This window comes from Bison bison, unplaced genomic scaffold (assembly GCF_000754665.1).
Source record: "Bison bison bison isolate TAMUID 2011002044 unplaced genomic scaffold, Bison_UMD1.0 scf7180017864358, whole genome shotgun sequence".
In the NCBI taxonomy this organism is placed as follows: Eukaryota; Metazoa; Chordata; class Mammalia; order Artiodactyla; family Bovidae; genus Bison; species Bison bison.
Window position 1 is genome coordinate 1,041,812 of NW_011494930.1, and position 17,753 is coordinate 1,059,564.

Sequence of the window (17,753 nt, forward strand, 5' to 3'; positions counted from 1 at the left end):
AACAAAAAACCTCGAATAGCCAAAGCGATCTTGAGAAAGAAAAATGGAACTGGAGGAATCAACCTACCTGACTTCAGGCTCTACTACAAAGCCACAGTTATCAAGACAGTATGGTACTGGCACAAAGACAGAAATATAGATCAATGGAACAAAATAGAAAGCCCAGAGATAAATCCACACACATATGGACACCTTATCTTTGACAAAGGAGGCAAGAATATACAATGGATTAAACACAATCTCTTTAACAAGTGGTGCTGGGAAAACTGGTCAACCACTTGTAAAAGAATGAAACTAGAACCCTTTCTAATACCATACACAAATATAAACTCAAAATGGATTAAAGATCTAAACATAAGACCAGAAAGTATAAAACTCCTAGAGGAGAACATAGGCAAAACACTCTCCGACATACATCACAGCAGGATCCTCTATGACCCACCTCCCAGAATATTGGAAATAAAAGCAAAAATAAACAAATGGGACCTAATTAAACTTAAAAGCTTCTGCACAACAAAGGAAACTATAAGCAAGGTGAAAAGACAGCCTTCAGAATGGGAGAAATTAATAGCAAATGAAGCAACTGACAACTAATCTCAAAAATACACAAGCAACTCCTGCAGCTCAATTCCAGAAAAATAAATGACCCAATCAAAAAATGGGCCAAAGAACTAAATAGACATTTCTCCAAAGAAGACATACAGATGGCTAACAAACAAATGAAAAGATGCTCAACATCACTCATTATCAGAGAAATGCAAATCAAAACCACTATGAGATACCATTTCACACCAGTCAGAATGGCTGAGATCCAAAAGTCTACAAATAATAAATGCTGGAGAGGGTGTGGAGAAAAGGGAACCCTCTTACACTGTTGGTGGGAATGCAAACTAGTACAGCCACTATGGAGAACAGTGTGGAGATTCCTTAAAAAACTGGAAATAGAACTGCCTTATGATCCAGCAATCCCACTGCTGGGCATACACACTGAGGAAAGCAGAATTGAAAGAGACACATGTACCCCAATGTTCATCACAGCACTGTTTATAATAGCCAGGACATGGAAGCAACCTAGATACCCATCAGCAGATGAATGGATAAGAAAGCAGTGGTACATATACACAATGGAGTATTACTCAGCCATTAAAAAGAATACATTTGAATCAGTTCTAATGAGGTGGATGAAACTGGAGCCTATTATATAGAGTGAAGTAAGCAGAAAGAAAAACACCAATACAGTATACTAACACATATATATGGAATTTAAAAAGATGGTAACAATAACCTTGGATACGAGACAGCAAAAGAGACACTGATGTATAGAACAGTCCTTTGGACTCTGTGCGAGAGGGAGAGGGTGGGATGATTTGGGAGAATGGCATTGAAATACATATAATATCATATATGAAACGAATTACCAGTCCAGGTTCGATGCACAATACTGGATGCTTGGAGCTGTGCACTGCAACGACCCAGAGTGATGGTATGGGGAGGGAGGATGAAGGAGGGTTCAGGATGGGGAACACATGTATACCTGTGGTGGATTCATTTCAGTATTTGGCAAAACCAATACAATATTGTAAAGTTTAAAAATATAATAAAATTAAAAAAAATAAAATAAAAGCAGTAATAATTGAAAAAAAGAACTGTTCAAGGAACAATGGAATGGTTCCAAATGGAAAAGAATATGTCAAGGCTGTATATTGTCACCTTACTCATTTAACTTATGTGCAGTAGGCATTATGCAAAATGCTGGGCTGGATGAAACACAAGCTGGAATCAAGATTGCCGGGAGAAATATCAATAACCTCAGATATGTAGATTACACCACCCTTATGACAGAAAGTGAAGAGGAACTAAAAAGCCTCTTGATGAAGGTGAAAGAGGAGAGTGAAAAAGCTGGCTCAAACCTCAACATTCTAAAAATGAAGATCATGGCATCTGGTCCCATCACTTCATGGTCGGAAACAATGGAAACAGTGGCAGACTGTATTTTCTTGGGCTCCAAAATCACTGCAGATGGCGACTGTACGAATAGAATTGAAAGACCCCTACTCCTTGGAAGAAAAGCTATGACAAACCTAGAAAATGTTTTAAAAAGCAGAGACTTTACTTTGCTGACAAAGATCTGTCTACTCAAAGCTGTATTTTTTTCCAGTAGTCATGTATGGATGTGAGAGTTGGACCATAAAAAAGGCTGCAAACTGAAGAATTCATACTTTCAAACTGTACTGTTGGAGAAAGGTCTTGAGAGTTCCTTGGGCTGCAAAGAGATCAAATAAGTCAATCCTAAAGGATATTAATCTTGAATATTCATTGGAAAGACTGATGCTGAAGCTGAAGCTCCAATACTTTGGGGTACCTTGCCGGGGACCAGCCCCAGCTGATCCAGGGTATTCGAAGCAGGGACAGCGTTGGCGACCTATTTATTTAAATATTTTATCAAAGATATAAAGAGTAATAGGATGAGGATAGCTCAGTTGGAAAATTCAGTGGAGAAAAGAGGCTGAGAAGCTTGGTTTACGCGGGAGACCAAAAAAACTTCAAGACAAGAAGTTTGCACCACTTATGTAGGCCGCAGGTGTCCTTCTGTTCTCCCGAAGGAGAGGAGACACTGAGGCCTCCCCAGTTGGATCTTAAAAACCCAGGCATAATTAGTAAGCATGGCGGGTTCCGCGCTCCAGATGGAGACTCAGCCAGAATTTGGGAGAGAGAGCGACATGGGAGACCAAGTTTCGGTGAACAAGGCCCGCACTTTATTTTCCAAAGTAGTTTTTATACCTTAAGTTATGCATAGAGGATAATGGGGGAAGAGGTAGAGTCATGCAGCAAACCAGGCTTTCTTCCTGAAAACTTATCATTTGCAAAAGCTTAGGTGATTTGCATCATCTTCTGGCCCGGAGGCCTGTTAACATTTTAAGACCCTTTCTTCAGAAAACTTATTTTTCTCTAAAGGTGATTGGTCAGGAGCCACCCTCCAAAATCATTAGATAAAGTTGCATTCCTACAGAGCAAAGGTGTGATGGGCTGCAACAAGAAAAAGAATTAACTCAAGGGTCCCAGGTTACAAACATTAAAGCTACTACTTACACCAATTATATTAATCAGTACACTGCCAGGGACACAGCAGGTAAGGGATATGGAAACTTAGCAGCAAACATTGGCCCAACAAGTGAAAATCCCTTCACCAATACAATTTCTAATCAATCTTTTAACTGCTCAAAGGAATCTGTATTTAGACAGTTTAGAACATCTCATGCCTCTCACAGTTGGGAGGATCTGAGCAATCACATGTGACTGGAAAAACCTAATCAGGCAGGCTACAGGACTTCCAAAGGAGTTTGTAGGTTGAAACACTGTCACACCCAGGAATTATTAACTGGAGCTGTAAGCTAACTCTTTTTTCAGAGAGAGGTAGTGGGGGACAGCCCCCCGTAAAGTCAGAGGTGTAGGTGAAAGCACAAAGCAGAAAGTAGGCAGACTCTGGTTTTGGGGATAGATGCTCAAGAATTTCCAGGGGGACTCCTGAGGCTCGATGCTGCCTTTGCGTATGCTGAGCCTCCTTCCTCATGACCTTTGTCATGGGTGGAGCTCCTCACGCTGGCTCCCGGCAGTGATAGAATTCCAGTTGAGCTATTCCAGATCCTGAAAGATGATGCTGTGGAAAGTGTTGCACTCAATATGCAATATGTACTCAGTATGCAATATGCCGGCTCCTGGCAGAACCTGATGCAAAGAGCTGACTGTTTGGGAAAGACCTTAATGCTGGGAAAGATTAAAAGCAGCAGGAGACGGGGATGTCAGAGGACGAGATGGTTAGCTGGCATCACTGACTTAATGGACATGAGTTTTCACAATTCCCAGGAGATGGTGAAGGACAGGGAAGCCTGGTGTGCTTCAGTCCATTGGGTTGCAAAAAGTCAGACATGACTGAGCAGTTGAATAACAATATTTAGTATCATGTCATCTACAAACAGTGATGGCTTAACTTCGTCTTTTCCAATTTTATTCCCTTTGTTTCTTTCTCTTTTATGATTGCTATAGCTAAGACTTCCAAAGCTATACTGAATAAAACTGGTGAAACAGGACATCGTTGTCTTGTTCCTGATCTTAGAGGAAATGATTTCAGCTTTTCACCACTGAATATGATATTAGCTGTAGGTTTGCAGTTTATGGCCTTCATTACATTGAGGTAGATTCCTTCTATGCCCACTTTCTGGAGAGTTGTTATCATAAATGGTTGTTCTATCTTGTCAAAAACTTTTTCTGCATCTGCTGAATCTATCATATGGTTTTCATTCTTCAATTTCTTGATGTCATGTATCACATTAATTGATTTATGTACATTGCAATGATCTTGTATCCCTGGGATAAATCACATTTGAGTGTGGTGTGCAATCCTTTTAAAACATTGTTGGATTTGGATTGCTAGTATCTTTTGAGAATTTTTGCATCTATGCTTATCAGTGATATTGGCCTGTAATTGTGTATGTGTGTGTGGTATCTTTCTCTGGTTTTGGTATCAAGGTGATGGTGGCCTCATGGAAAGAGTGTGTGAGTATTCCTTCCCCTGAAGTTTTTTAGAAGAGTTTTAGAAGGATAGGTGTTCATTTGTATCTAAGTGTTTCATGTGCAGTTTAGGAAAAAGTATAACCTACTACTATTAGGGGGCATGCTATATAAATACCAGTTAGGTTTATCTGGTCTAATGTGTCATGTATGGTCTGTGTTTCCTTATTAATTTTCTGTCTGGATGATCTGTGCAATGATGAAAGTATGGTGTCAAGTTTCTCAACTATTATTGTGTTACTGTCAATGTGTCCCTTTACAGTGGTTAGTATTACACTACTTCCATATTGAAATGTTCCTGTGTTCAGTTCAGTTCAGTCACTCAGTCGTGTCTGACTCTTTGCAATCCCATGAATCACAGCACGCCAGGCCTCCCTGTCCATCATCAACTCCTGGAGTTTACCCAAACTCATGTCCATCAAGTTGGTGATGCCATTCAGCCATCACAACCTCTGTTGTCCCCTTCTCCTCCTGCCCCCAATCCCTTCCAGAATCAGGGTCTTTTCCAATGAGTAAACTCTTCTCATGAGGTGGCCAAAGTATTGGAGTTTCAGCTTTACAATCAGTCCTTCCAATGAACACCCAGGACTGATCTCCTTCAGAATGGACTGGTTGGATCTCCTTGAAGTCCAAGGGACTCTCAAGAGTCTTCTCCAACAGTTCAAAAGCATCAGTTCTTTGGCACTCAGCCTTCTTCACAGTCCAAATCTCACATCCATACGTGACCACTGGAAAAACCATAGCTTTAACTAGATGGACCTTTGTTGGCAAAGTAATGTCTCTGCTTTTTAATATGCTGTCTAGGTTGGTCATGACTTTCCTTCCCAGGAGTAAGTGTCTTTTAATTTTATGGCTGCAATCCCCATCTGCAGTGATTTTGGAGCCCCCAAAAATAAAGTAAACCACTGTTTCCCCATCTATTTCCCATGAAGTGATGGGACCAGATGCCAAAATCTTCATTTTCTGAATGTTGAGCTTTAAGCCAACTTTTTCACTCTCCACTTTCACTTTCATCAAGAGACTTTTTAGCTCCTCTTCACTTTCTGCCATAAAGTTGGTGTCATCTGCATATATGAGGTTATTGATATTTTTCCTGGCAATCTTGATTCCAGCTTTTGCTTCTTCCAGCCCAGATTTCTCATGATGTACTCTGCATATAAGTTAAATAAGCAGGTTGACAACATACAGCCTTGACATACTCCTTTTCCTATTTGGAACCAGTCTGTATCCCCTTGATAATTATGTAGTGTCATTCTTTGTCTCTTTTAGTAGTCTTTATTTTAAATTCTATTTTGCCCAAGTATTGCTACTCCAGCTATTTTCGATTTCCATTTGTATGGAATACATTTTTCCAAACCCTCAGTCTCGATTTGTATGAGTCCAAGGTGGGTCTCTTTTATACAGCATATATACAGGTCTTATTTTTATATCCACTCAGCCAGTTGATGTCTTCTGGTCAGTGCATTTAGTCCTTCTACGTTTAAAGTAATTATCAATATGTATGTTTCTATTATTATCTTCTTAAAAGTTTTTTTTTTTTTTTTTGTAGGTCTTTTACTTCTTTTGTGCTACCTGCCTAGAGACGTTCCTTTAACATTTGTTGAAAAGCTCACTGGTAGTGCCGAATTTGTTCAACTTTTGCTCATATGTATGTTTTTTTTTTTTTTTTTAATTTTCTCATTAAATCTGAATGAAAGTCTCCCTGGGTAGAATTTTCTTGGTTGTAAGTTTTTTCTTTCTTCATTTAAAAAATATGCCATTCCCTTTTGGCTTGCAGAGTTTCTGATGAAATGTCAGCTGATAACCTTATGAGAGTTTCCTTGTATGTTATTTGTCATTTTCCCCTAGTTGTTCTTAATATTTTATCTTCATCTTTAATATTTGTCTATTTGATTACTATGTATCTCAGCATGTTCCTCCTTGTGTTTATCCTGCCTGGGGCTCTGTGCTTCCTGGACTTGGCTGACTGTTTCCTTTCCCATGTTAAGAAAGTTTTTAGCTATTATCTCTTCCAATATTTTCTAGCATATTTTCTCTCTCTTCTCCTTCTGTGACCCCTACAAGGAAAATATAGGTGAATTTAATGTTGTCTGGGTGCAGTGGCTGTGTGGCACTGGAGTGGCCATGAGGAGATATCCCACATGCAAAGTCAGAGAAGCCCCAGGAAGATGGTAGGGGCTGGAGCGGTTGTGAGGAGACACCCACATACAAGGCCAAAGGAGAAGCCAGAAAGATGGTAGGAGGGGCATATTCACATTTAGAATCAAACATCATTTCTGCCAGAGACTTTCAAAGTGCTCAAACAAACCTTGTGCACACCAGGACCCAGAAACCCCACAGAGACTGAGACAAAACTGTGTTTGAACATCTCCTTTGGAGGTATGGGTCAGCCATGGACTGATGCAGGGGCAGGGGCTCGGGGTGCAGCAGACTTCGGTGTGGCATAACCCCTCTTGGAAGAAGTCGCCATTAACCCCACCATAAAGCTGCCAAAACTTACACAGGAATGGGAAATAGACTCTTTGGGGGCACAAATGGAAACTTGTAAGCACCAGGACCCAGGAGAAAGATCAGTGACCCCACAAGAGGTTGACCCAGACTTCCCTTAGAGTGTCCAGAGAAGTGCCCCAGAGGTATGGGTCGGTGGTGGCCTGCTGCCAGGTTGGGAGCACTGAGTGTATAAGTACATGCATAGGACCTTTCGAAGGAGGTCACCATTATCTTCATTACTTCCACCATAGTTTGGCACTGGGTAAATAACAGGGAGGGAACACAGCTCCACCCAACAACAGAAAATTGGATTAAATATTTACTGAGCATGGCCTGGCCCATCAGAACAAGATCCAGTTTCCCCCTCAGTCAGTCTCTAGAATCAGGAAGCTTCCATAAGCTTCTTATCTTTCTCCATTGAGGGCAGACAGACTGAAAACCACAATCACAGAAAACTAACCAATCTGATCACATGGATCACAGGCTTGTCTAACTCAATGAGACTATGATCCATGCTGTGTAGGACCACCCAAGAAGGACTGTTCCTGGTGGAAAATTCTGACAAAATATGGTCCACTGGAGAAGGGAATGGCAAACCACTTCAGTATTCTTGCTTTGAGAACTGCATGAACAGTATGAAAAGATAAAAAGGTAGGACACTGAAAGATGAACTCAAGGTCAGTACGTGCCCAATGTGCTACTGGAGATCAGTGAAGAAATAACTCCAGAAACAATGAAGAGATGGATACAAGGCAAAAACAACACCCAGTTGTGGATAGGACTGGAGATAAAAGAAAATTCTGATGCTGTAAAGAGCAATATTGCATAATAACCTGGACTGTTAGGTCCATGAATCAAGGCAAATTGGAAGTGGTCAAACAGGAGATGGCAAGAGTGAACATCAACATTCTAGGAATCAGCGAACTAAAATCGACTGAATTAGTGAATTTAACTCAGATGACCCTTATATCTACTACTGTGGGCAAGAATTCCTTAGAAGAAGTGGAGTAGCCATCATAGTCAATAAGAGTCTGAAATGCAGTACTTGGATGCAATCTCAAAACGACAGAATGATCTCTGTTCGTTTCCGAGGCAAGTCATTCAATATCACAGTATTCCAACTCTGTGCCCTGACCAGTGATACTGAAGAAGCTGAAATTTAACGGTTCTAAGAAGATCTATAAGATCTTCTAGAACTAACACCCAAAAAACTTGTCCTTTTCATTATAGGGGACTGGAATGCAAAAGTAGGAAGTCAAGAACCACCTTGGAGTACAGAATAAAGCAGGGCAAAGGCTAACAGAGTATTGCCAAGAGAAAACAAGATTATAGCAAATACCTTTTTTGAACAACACAAGAGAAGACTCTACAGATGAACATCACCTGATGGTCAACTCTGAAATCAGATTGAAAGATGCAACCAAAGATGGAGAAGCTCTATACAGTCAGCAAAAACAAGACTGGGAGCTGACTGTGGCTCAGATCATGAACTTATGGCTAAATTCAGAATTAAAATTAAGAAAGTAGGGAAAACGACTAGACCATTCAGGTATGACCTAAATCATATCCCTTATGATTATACAGTGGAAGTGGGAAACAGATTAAACGGTTTAGATCTCATAGACAGAGTTCATGAAGAACTATGAATGGAGGTTTGTGACATTGTACAGGAGACAGGGAACAAGACCATCCCCAAGAAAAAGAAATACAAAAAAGAAAAATGGCTGTCTGAGGAGGCCTTATAAATATCTGAGAAAAGGAGAGAAGCCAAAAGCAAGGAGAAAATGAAAGATATACACATTCGAATACAGAGTTCCAAAGAATATCAGGGAGAGATAAGAAAGCCTTCCTCAGTGATGAGTACAAAGAAAGAGGAAAACAATAAGATGGGAAAGACTAAAGATCTCTTCAAGAGAATTACAGATACCAAGGGATCATATCACAGAAATATGGGCTCAATAAAGGAGAGAAATGATATGGACCTAACAGAAGCAGAAGATATTAAGAAGAGGTGGCAAGAATATACAGAAGAACTGTACAAAAAAAAAAAAAAAAACTTAATTACTTTAATCACAATGGTATAATTACACACCTAGAGCCAGACATCCTGGAATGTAAAGGCAAGTCGACCTTAGCAAGCATCTCTATGAACAAAGCTAGTGAAGGTGAAGGAATTCCAGTTGAGCTATTTCAAATCCTAAAAGATTGTGCTGTGAAAGTGCTACATTCAATATGCCAGAAAATTTGGGAAACTCAGCAGTGGCCATAGGACTTTAAAAAGTCAGTTTTCATTCCAGTCCCAAAGAAAGGCAATATCAAAGAATGCTCAAACTACCATACAATTGTACTCATCTTGCACACTAGGAAAGTAATGCTCAAAACTCTCCAAGCCAGGCTTCCACAATACGTGATCCATGAACTTCCAGATATTCAAGCTGGTTTTAGAAAAGACAGAAGAGCTTGAGATCAAATTGCCAACATCTGTTTGATCATCGAAAAAATGAGATTTTCAGAAAATATCTATTTCTTCTTTATTGATTATGCTAAAGCCTTTGACTGTGTGGATAAGAAACTGTGGAAAATTCATAAAGAGATATGAATAACAGACCACCTGACCTGTCTCTTATGATATCTGCATGCAGGTCAGGAAGCAACAGTTAAAATTGGATATGGAACCACAGTCTGGTTTCAAACCGGGAAAAGAGTGCTTCCATTTTTCAGATATGTAGCTTCATTTTGACAAATTATATGCTCGACAAGGCTTTCTAAGCCGCTTGATGAATGTTAAAGAACAGAGTGTAAAATTGACTTAAAACTCAACATTCAGAAAACTAAGATCATGGCATCTGGTCCCATCACTTCATGGCAAATAGATGGGGAAACAGTGGAAACTGTGATAGATTTTATTTTGTTTTGGACTCCACAATCAGTGCAGATGATGATGGCAGCCATGAAATTAAAAGAGGCTTACTCCTTGGAAGAAAAGTTATGGCCAACCTAGATAGCGTATTAAAAAGGAGAGACATTACTTTGCCAACAACGTTCCGTCTAGTCAGGCTATGGTTTTTCCAGTAGCCATGGATGGATGTGAGAATTGGACTATAAAGAAAGCTGAGTGCTGAAGAATTGATGCTTTTGAACTGTGATGTTGGAGAAGACTCTTGAGAGTCCCTTGGACTGCAAGGAAATGCAACCAGTCCATCCTAAAGGAAATCAGTCCTGAATATTCATTGGAAGGACTGATGCTGAAGCTGAAGCTCCAATTCTTTGGTCACCTGATGTGAAGAACTGACTCATTTGAAAATACCCTGAAGCTGGGAAAGATTGAAGGTGAAAGAAGGCGACGACAGAGGATGAGATGGTTGCAGGGCATCACCGACTCAATGGACACAAGTTTGAGTAAACTCTGGGAGTTGGTGATGGACAGGGACGCCTGGCATGCTGCAGTCCATGGGGTTGCAAAGAGTCGGATAAGACTAAGCAACTGAACTGAAGTGAGGCATCTCTTATATTACTTTCATTTCTTTTCATTTTGCTTCTTTATTTTGTTTTGTGGCAGTGATTTCCACCAATCTATACTCAAGGTCACTTATCCATTCTAACTCCTCAGTTATTCTGCTATTGATTCCTTCTGTTTTGTTTTGTTTTTTAGTTACTGTTTTGTTCTTGCCTGTTTGTTCTTTAGTTCTAAGTCTTTGTTAATTCTTCCTTACATCAGTTCAGTCTTTCCTCCATTGCCCTCCGTTTTTTTCAAAATTCTAAATTGTCTTCACTATCATCATTCTGAATTTTTTTCTAGTAGATTGTATATCTCTACTTCATTCAGTTGTTTGTCAGGGTTTTATCTTATTCCTCTGCTTTCTGAAACATAATCCCCTGCCTTTTCATTTTGATTAAGTTTCTGTGATTGTGTTTTTCATTCTGGAGGCTGCTGGAATATAGTTCTTCTTGCTTCTGCTATCTTGTCTCTCACAAATGAGGCTCTCTAAAAGAGGCTCTCTAAAAGAGGCTTATGCAAGCTTCTTCATGGTAGGGGTTGTTGGTGGATAGAACTGGGATGTGGTCTTGTGGGCAGGGCCATGCTCACTAAAACTTTAATCCACTTGTTCGCTGATGGATGGGGATTGTGCTCCCTCCCTGTTAGTTCTTTGACCTGAAATGATCCTGTCCTAGAGTCTACACATTCTATGATAGGGCTAAAGGTGACAACCTCCAGGAGGACTCAAACCAGTTGGTACCTCCTAGGAATGATGCTTCCAGGGCCCTTATCTCTACAGTGAGCCACAGCCAACACATGCCTCTGTAGGGGACCCTCCAGTGCTAGCAGACAGGTCTGTTTCACTCTCCTGTGGGGTCATTGATCCTTTCCCCTGGTGTATACAAAATTTTGTGTGTGTCCTTCAAGAGTGGAGTCTCTGTTTCCTCAAATCTTATGAATCCCTGCAATCAAATTTCACAGGCCTTCAAAATCAGATTCCCTGGGGATTCCTAGTCCCTTTGTTGGATCTATAGTCTGAGAAGCCTGTAAAGGGCTCAGAAGCTTCACAACTGTGAGAGAATCTTTGTGATAAAATTTTTCTCTAGTTTGTGGTCACCCACCCAGCAGTTATAGGATTTGATTTTAGTGTGATTACATTCTTCTGACCATTTCATTGTAGCTTCTACTTTGTTCTTGGACATGGGAAGTCTTTTTTGGTGGGTTCCAGCATTCTCCTGTTGGCAGCTGTGATTTCAGTACTCTTGCAGGAGCACATGAGCACATTTCCTTCTATTCCACCATTTTGAATCAATCCTCTTACATTTATGTCTACCATGAGCATTTCTGCTACAATTCAATGTACAAAAAAGTTACTAAAAAATGAATTGCATCCTGTAAATTTGCAGTCCTAACTTATGAGGTCTAATGCGAAAAGTGGTTTTGGAACATTTCATTCAAAAACTATGTGATTATATAACCATAAAGCTAACAAAAGCAATAATTATCCTAAAAGAAATACTAGCATAGTTAGAATAGGTTAAGTGTCTACTGGATATAGAAATATTCAGTAAATGTAAGATTTATATCTTTAAAAAGATAAGTGGCTATGATGAAGAATGTCAGCTGTGGAGTTATGGATACCCAGGCAAAATACACAAGGAAAAGAGAGATCTCCAGAATAAACACTTTAAGGTCCAAGAAGGCCAAACAGGAAGAACAGAGCATGAATGACTTTTGAGTGTGATATGGCCTTTTTTGATGTTTTCTTGAGCTCATCATTGTGAGTAGAAGTATATTTGGATGCAACTGGCACTACTTGGTGGTTCAAAATATTAATGGATGTGGACAAATAATACGTGAATCAAAATGATATCTGCATTACCTTAATTCATCATTTATATATTTGCAGATTCTGTCCCTGAATTATAGTCTTGTGATAGAGGTTAGAACAGTTTTAGACATTTGATGCAGACAATTTTGTTTTATTAAATAGCAAAACATGAATTTTACTGATGTATCAATTTTAATATTCAAATAAAACCAACCATCTTTTATACTCCTGGCCTTAGAAAAAAATTCCAAAAAACTGAACTGAATGGAATTTAAAAAATACAATATTTAATGTTATGCTTAGCCTGTAACACCTGGAGAAGGAAATGACAACCCACTCTAGTATTCTTGATTGGAATATCCCATGGACAGAGGAACCTGGCAGGCTACAGTCCATGGAATCACAAAGAGTCAGACATGACTGAATGACTAACTATTACTTACTTAGGCTATAACATGTTATTTTTACATTAAAAGTATAAGCAAAAATAAAAGTGATAAGATGTCTAGATAATTAGGTGTTTTCTTAAAGCATTTTATATTTATTTGACAAGATACTCAATTAAAGAATGATATAATCATAGGCTTCAATACAGGTAAATGGCAAATTTTAAAAAGGAAAGATTCTTAGAAAAGATTGATAATATTTTTATTAAATATATATCAGTTTTTTTTTTCTTTCATGTTTTCTCTATTACTAGCATATACCCATTTCTGATTGAAACTACATACTCATTTTTGTACATGTTCTATTTGCTAGTTTCTCAGAATTTCTACTTCATTATCTTTCACTCTAAATTTATAAATTCACTGCTTTAATCACTGAATGTATATGTTCAGTGAATGTTCCTAAACATTTCTAGTTAAACCTGAATGGTAGAATAAAAACAAACAGAAAGCAAGAACTTTTCTTTAGTAGAAAAATAATCTTTCAATTTAAAAATAATGGCAAATACAAATCCTTAATTATATTATATAATTAAGAATTATAACTCAAAGTTATATTAAAGTTCATTCTCAATTATATACAGCTTTTGCCCATTTTTATTTTATATAAAATTATTATTTTTTTTTACTGTGGGAAATTTAAGATGTGAATTTTTTTTTTATTATTTGTGATTTTTTAGTAATATTTAGTGTGTTTGCCAATAAATGTTTCAGACATCAAATCCATCATATGATTTAACAAATATATGCATAGTAAAAATTAGATTTACTAGGTATCTATACAGTAAGTTTCTTTATATATTTATTTCCTACTGCAAAAATGTTTTAATTCTTTCTTTTCAGTATTTTCTCACACCCACATTCACCATATTTCATTTTAGTCAGTAAATTTTTATAAAAGTAGTATAGTCAAATTGCTTTTCTAAGGCATTTAAATATTTTCATATGCATCTTCTTGAACATAAGTTTGAAGCAAATTTTGCATGTCTACTTGCATATCATTGATTAGCACTGGTGTCTGTTGTTGCTGTTGTTTTTATACATTGAGAATTTGTCCTAGACTAAATTCTAAGACTAAATATATAGGCAATAGTCATGGTATAATCTGTAATTCTCTTCATCAAGAAAAATATACTACTTAGAAATGAATAAAGACAGAGCATCTAGAACAATTCAAGCTGTGAAATCAAAGAAGATATGGAAAACAACCAATTTTATATTTTTTAAAAATAAATAAGTCAATTTCAAGGAATGTTGGTATAGTGGTCTTACTTGTTCAAATTCTTTGAAAAAGACAAGTTTAATTGATTAGGGAGTATGGTCAGGACAAAGTCAAAAAAAGTGCCAATTGATTTCCTGAGAAATACTATGAAGAGTGAGTCATAACATCAGTTGAAGCTTAGTCAATACACATGAAGCAAATGTTTAGAGAAATTCTCTACTGTGATGATAGAGGAGGAACTAAAGCTTTATTTATTTATTTAATTAAAATCTCTTTGAGGGTATTTTTTTTCTTAAATAGCAAATGAATTAAATATACTTGTTTCTATCAGACTTATTCCTGCTAAATGTGTTAATTAATTTACCAGAAAGTTGCTTGAATGGATATGTAAATAGATTCTATTACTGAATGACAAATAATCAAAGGATCATTTTAAAGCTCAATTAATGAAGATGGACTTTAAATCCCTATATCCTGGTTTCAAACTTAGACTTTATGTTGTATGACTATTTGAGCTTGGATAAAATGCTTCATCTTCTTGAACTGTGACGTTCTTATTGAAACAAAAACAAAAGCAAAAACAATGACACAACGGTGTTAATGTTACCATTATATAATATATATATATATATATATATATACACACACATGTTATAAGAATAATTTAATACTAACAATAATGCTTAATATTTGTCAGAAACCAACCTGTATACTTACTTTTCATAATAGCCCTACAAATAGGTACTATTATTTTCCCTACTGTGTACATGCTGAAATCAATATACAGAACTTCTCCAGTTTCAAATACTATTTGAAAAGGCCAAAAGTGAATTAGAAGGCTCATCCCAAGCCTGTCGAGTTTTTCTCTGGGTAACTAGTTTTATTAAGGGCCTTGCCTAGGCCTGTCAAATTTTAAATGTTTAAAGAATTTTAGTTCAAAAAATCAAAATTAGGTAGCACAATTCTGGAAACAGGGCAACATGGTATCCTGCGTTTTCTTCTTCTTTTTCTTCCACTTTCAAACTACTTTATTTCCTAACTCAAAAGACCCCACGGGTTTTTATGCAGCATGAAAGTCCTTGGATTTTAAGGAATTTTATGCCAAAATAATTGATATATATGTTCTACTCAATATGCTACTGCTGCTGCTGCTAAGTCACTTCAGTCATGTCCGACTCTGTGCGACCCCATAGATGGCAGCCCACCAGGCTCCCCCGTCCCTGGCATTCTCCAGTCAAGAGCACTGGAACGGGTTGCCATTTCCTTCTGCAATGCATGAAAATGAAAAGTGAAAGTGAAGTCGCTCAGTCGTGTCCGACTCTTAGCGACCCCATGGACCATAGCCTACCAGGTTCCTCCATCTTTGGGATTTTTCCAGGCAAGAGTTCTGGAGTGGGTTGCCATTTCCTTCTCCAACTCAATATGCTGAGCCAAGGCTTAAAACAGGAAGAGAGGACTTCCCTGGTGGTCCAGTGGCTAAGCATCCACCTTCCAAAGCAGGGGACATGGATTCAGTCCCTGGTTGGAAACTTAGACCCACATGCCACAGGGCAACTAGAGAACCCACATACAGCAACTACTGAGCCTGTGCACTACAACTAGGGAGAAACCAGTGCGCCACAAGCAAGAACCTTTGTGCTACAAGTAAGATTTGATACAGATCTTAGTTATGATAAGTTAATATTTCAAAACAGAACAAAGCAAACAAATTAAGACCAAATACAGGTCTTAGTTATAATAAAGTGAAAAGTGAAAGTGAAGTCGCTCAATGTGTCCTACTCTTTCTGACCCCTTGGACTGTAGCCTACCAGGTTCTTCTGTCCATGGGCTTTTCCAGGCAAGAATACTGGAATGGGTTGTAATTTCCTTCTCCAGGAGATCTTCCCTATCCAGGGACTGAACTCAAGTCTCCTGCATTGTAGTTTTAATAAATAAATATTTTAAACAGAACAAAACAAAAAACCAACGAAAAAAGGAAGTTAGTAGATTCTAAGAATGGTTTGACTATCAGGGATGCTGCACATTTCTAGATTATAATCAGTATTACCAGTTGCTATTATTTCAAGCCATTTTTTGTGATAGAGTTTTATTTTACTGAGTTTGTATTTAATTTGTTCTAGCTATTACAATAGGAGTTGCTTAGGTCATTTGAAATTTTCCTTAATTGATTTAGTGGGTCTCACTGAAGTCTGATGGGATGGTGATGGTAAAAGAGTTGATGAAAAGAAAACGTCCTATATCTGGGCCAAAGAATGTTAACTACCAGGCCCTCCTAAACCTTAAGAAGCCTCCTTGATTTCTGATATTTGGGTATTCATCCAGTTGAGCAATTAGGAAAATTCAACTTCTTTCATTTTCTTCATTTTTGGGGGGTCAGGAACACAAGAACACACACACACACAAAAGCATTTGAAATAAATTAATGATGGTTATTATTAGTCTGATAATTATAATTGTAGCACTATAAAATATTCAAATTCTGCACCAAATTATATTTCTATAGCAAATAATGTAATCTATTAATTAAATAATTAAGTGCATGAATAATGAAAGAGATAGCCACTATTGAGTCCTACCTAAGAAACCTACATTACCTAATACAACAAATATCTTAAAAAATTGATAAAACATATTGAGAATAATATTCTAAAAAAATTATAAGATAGATATACCAACAAGTCATTAAATATATTAAATATGAAATTTATCCAGATTGAAGAATGTGTCAGTTAAAAGGACTACGTGAATTTAAAGAAATAGAGAAACAAAGACACTTTTTAAAGTAAGCTTCTGAAGTCTATATCAAAAGATAAAGGATTATAGTAATATACATAAACAAAAAATTACATACAAGGAATATCAGGTGGCATCAGGTTAACATGCGTGAGAAGATAAAATAGAAATAAGATTATATATTCAGATAACAGGGACATTTATACCCTCATCTAAAATACCATTCAATTGCCATAGCAAAAGAAACTTATCTGAGAATATAAATAACTCAGAGACAAATAATCCCATTAGAGGAAATGCCAGTATCTCATTAGAAGAAAATATAACTACACTTAATTATTTGAATACTTTTACTCCTGAACTTAGATTGTAAGTGATGCTACATTATTTAAATCTGTTTGGTTCCTAAGTTCCATATGTTAAGTAGTCAGAATTATCTTATTTAGGTTCTGTGGTAGCAAGAATAACACCCATCTCTCCAACACAAAGTAGCCCATGCTATCCTAATCCAAACTTACAGAAAGGGATTTTGAAAATCTAGAGATGGGGAGAAAACCTAGGAACATCTAAATGGGGCCAATGTAATTAAAGGTCCCTATAAGCGAAAGAGAGAGGAAGGAACATTGTATAAAGAGATGTGGCAAAGAAAGCAAAGATTTGAGTGATTAAGTTGCTAGCTTTGAAAATGGAAGGGGCCACAACTCAAGGAATGTGGGCAGCTACTAGAACCTGAATAAAAATTCTCTCTCAAAGCTTCAAAAAGTAATGCAGCCTTTCCCAAACCTTGACTTTGACCCAGTGAGACCATTTCAAAACTCCAGCCCTTCAGAACTATTAAAAAGTTTGTATTAAGCTATTAAATTGAGGTGTGTGTGTGTGTGTTTACAACAGCCACAGAAACTAATGTAAGGATCATCATTAAATAACGTACTCTAATCAACTCAGTTGCTGAGTTCAACTAGAGAGAATTTACATAATGAAGGA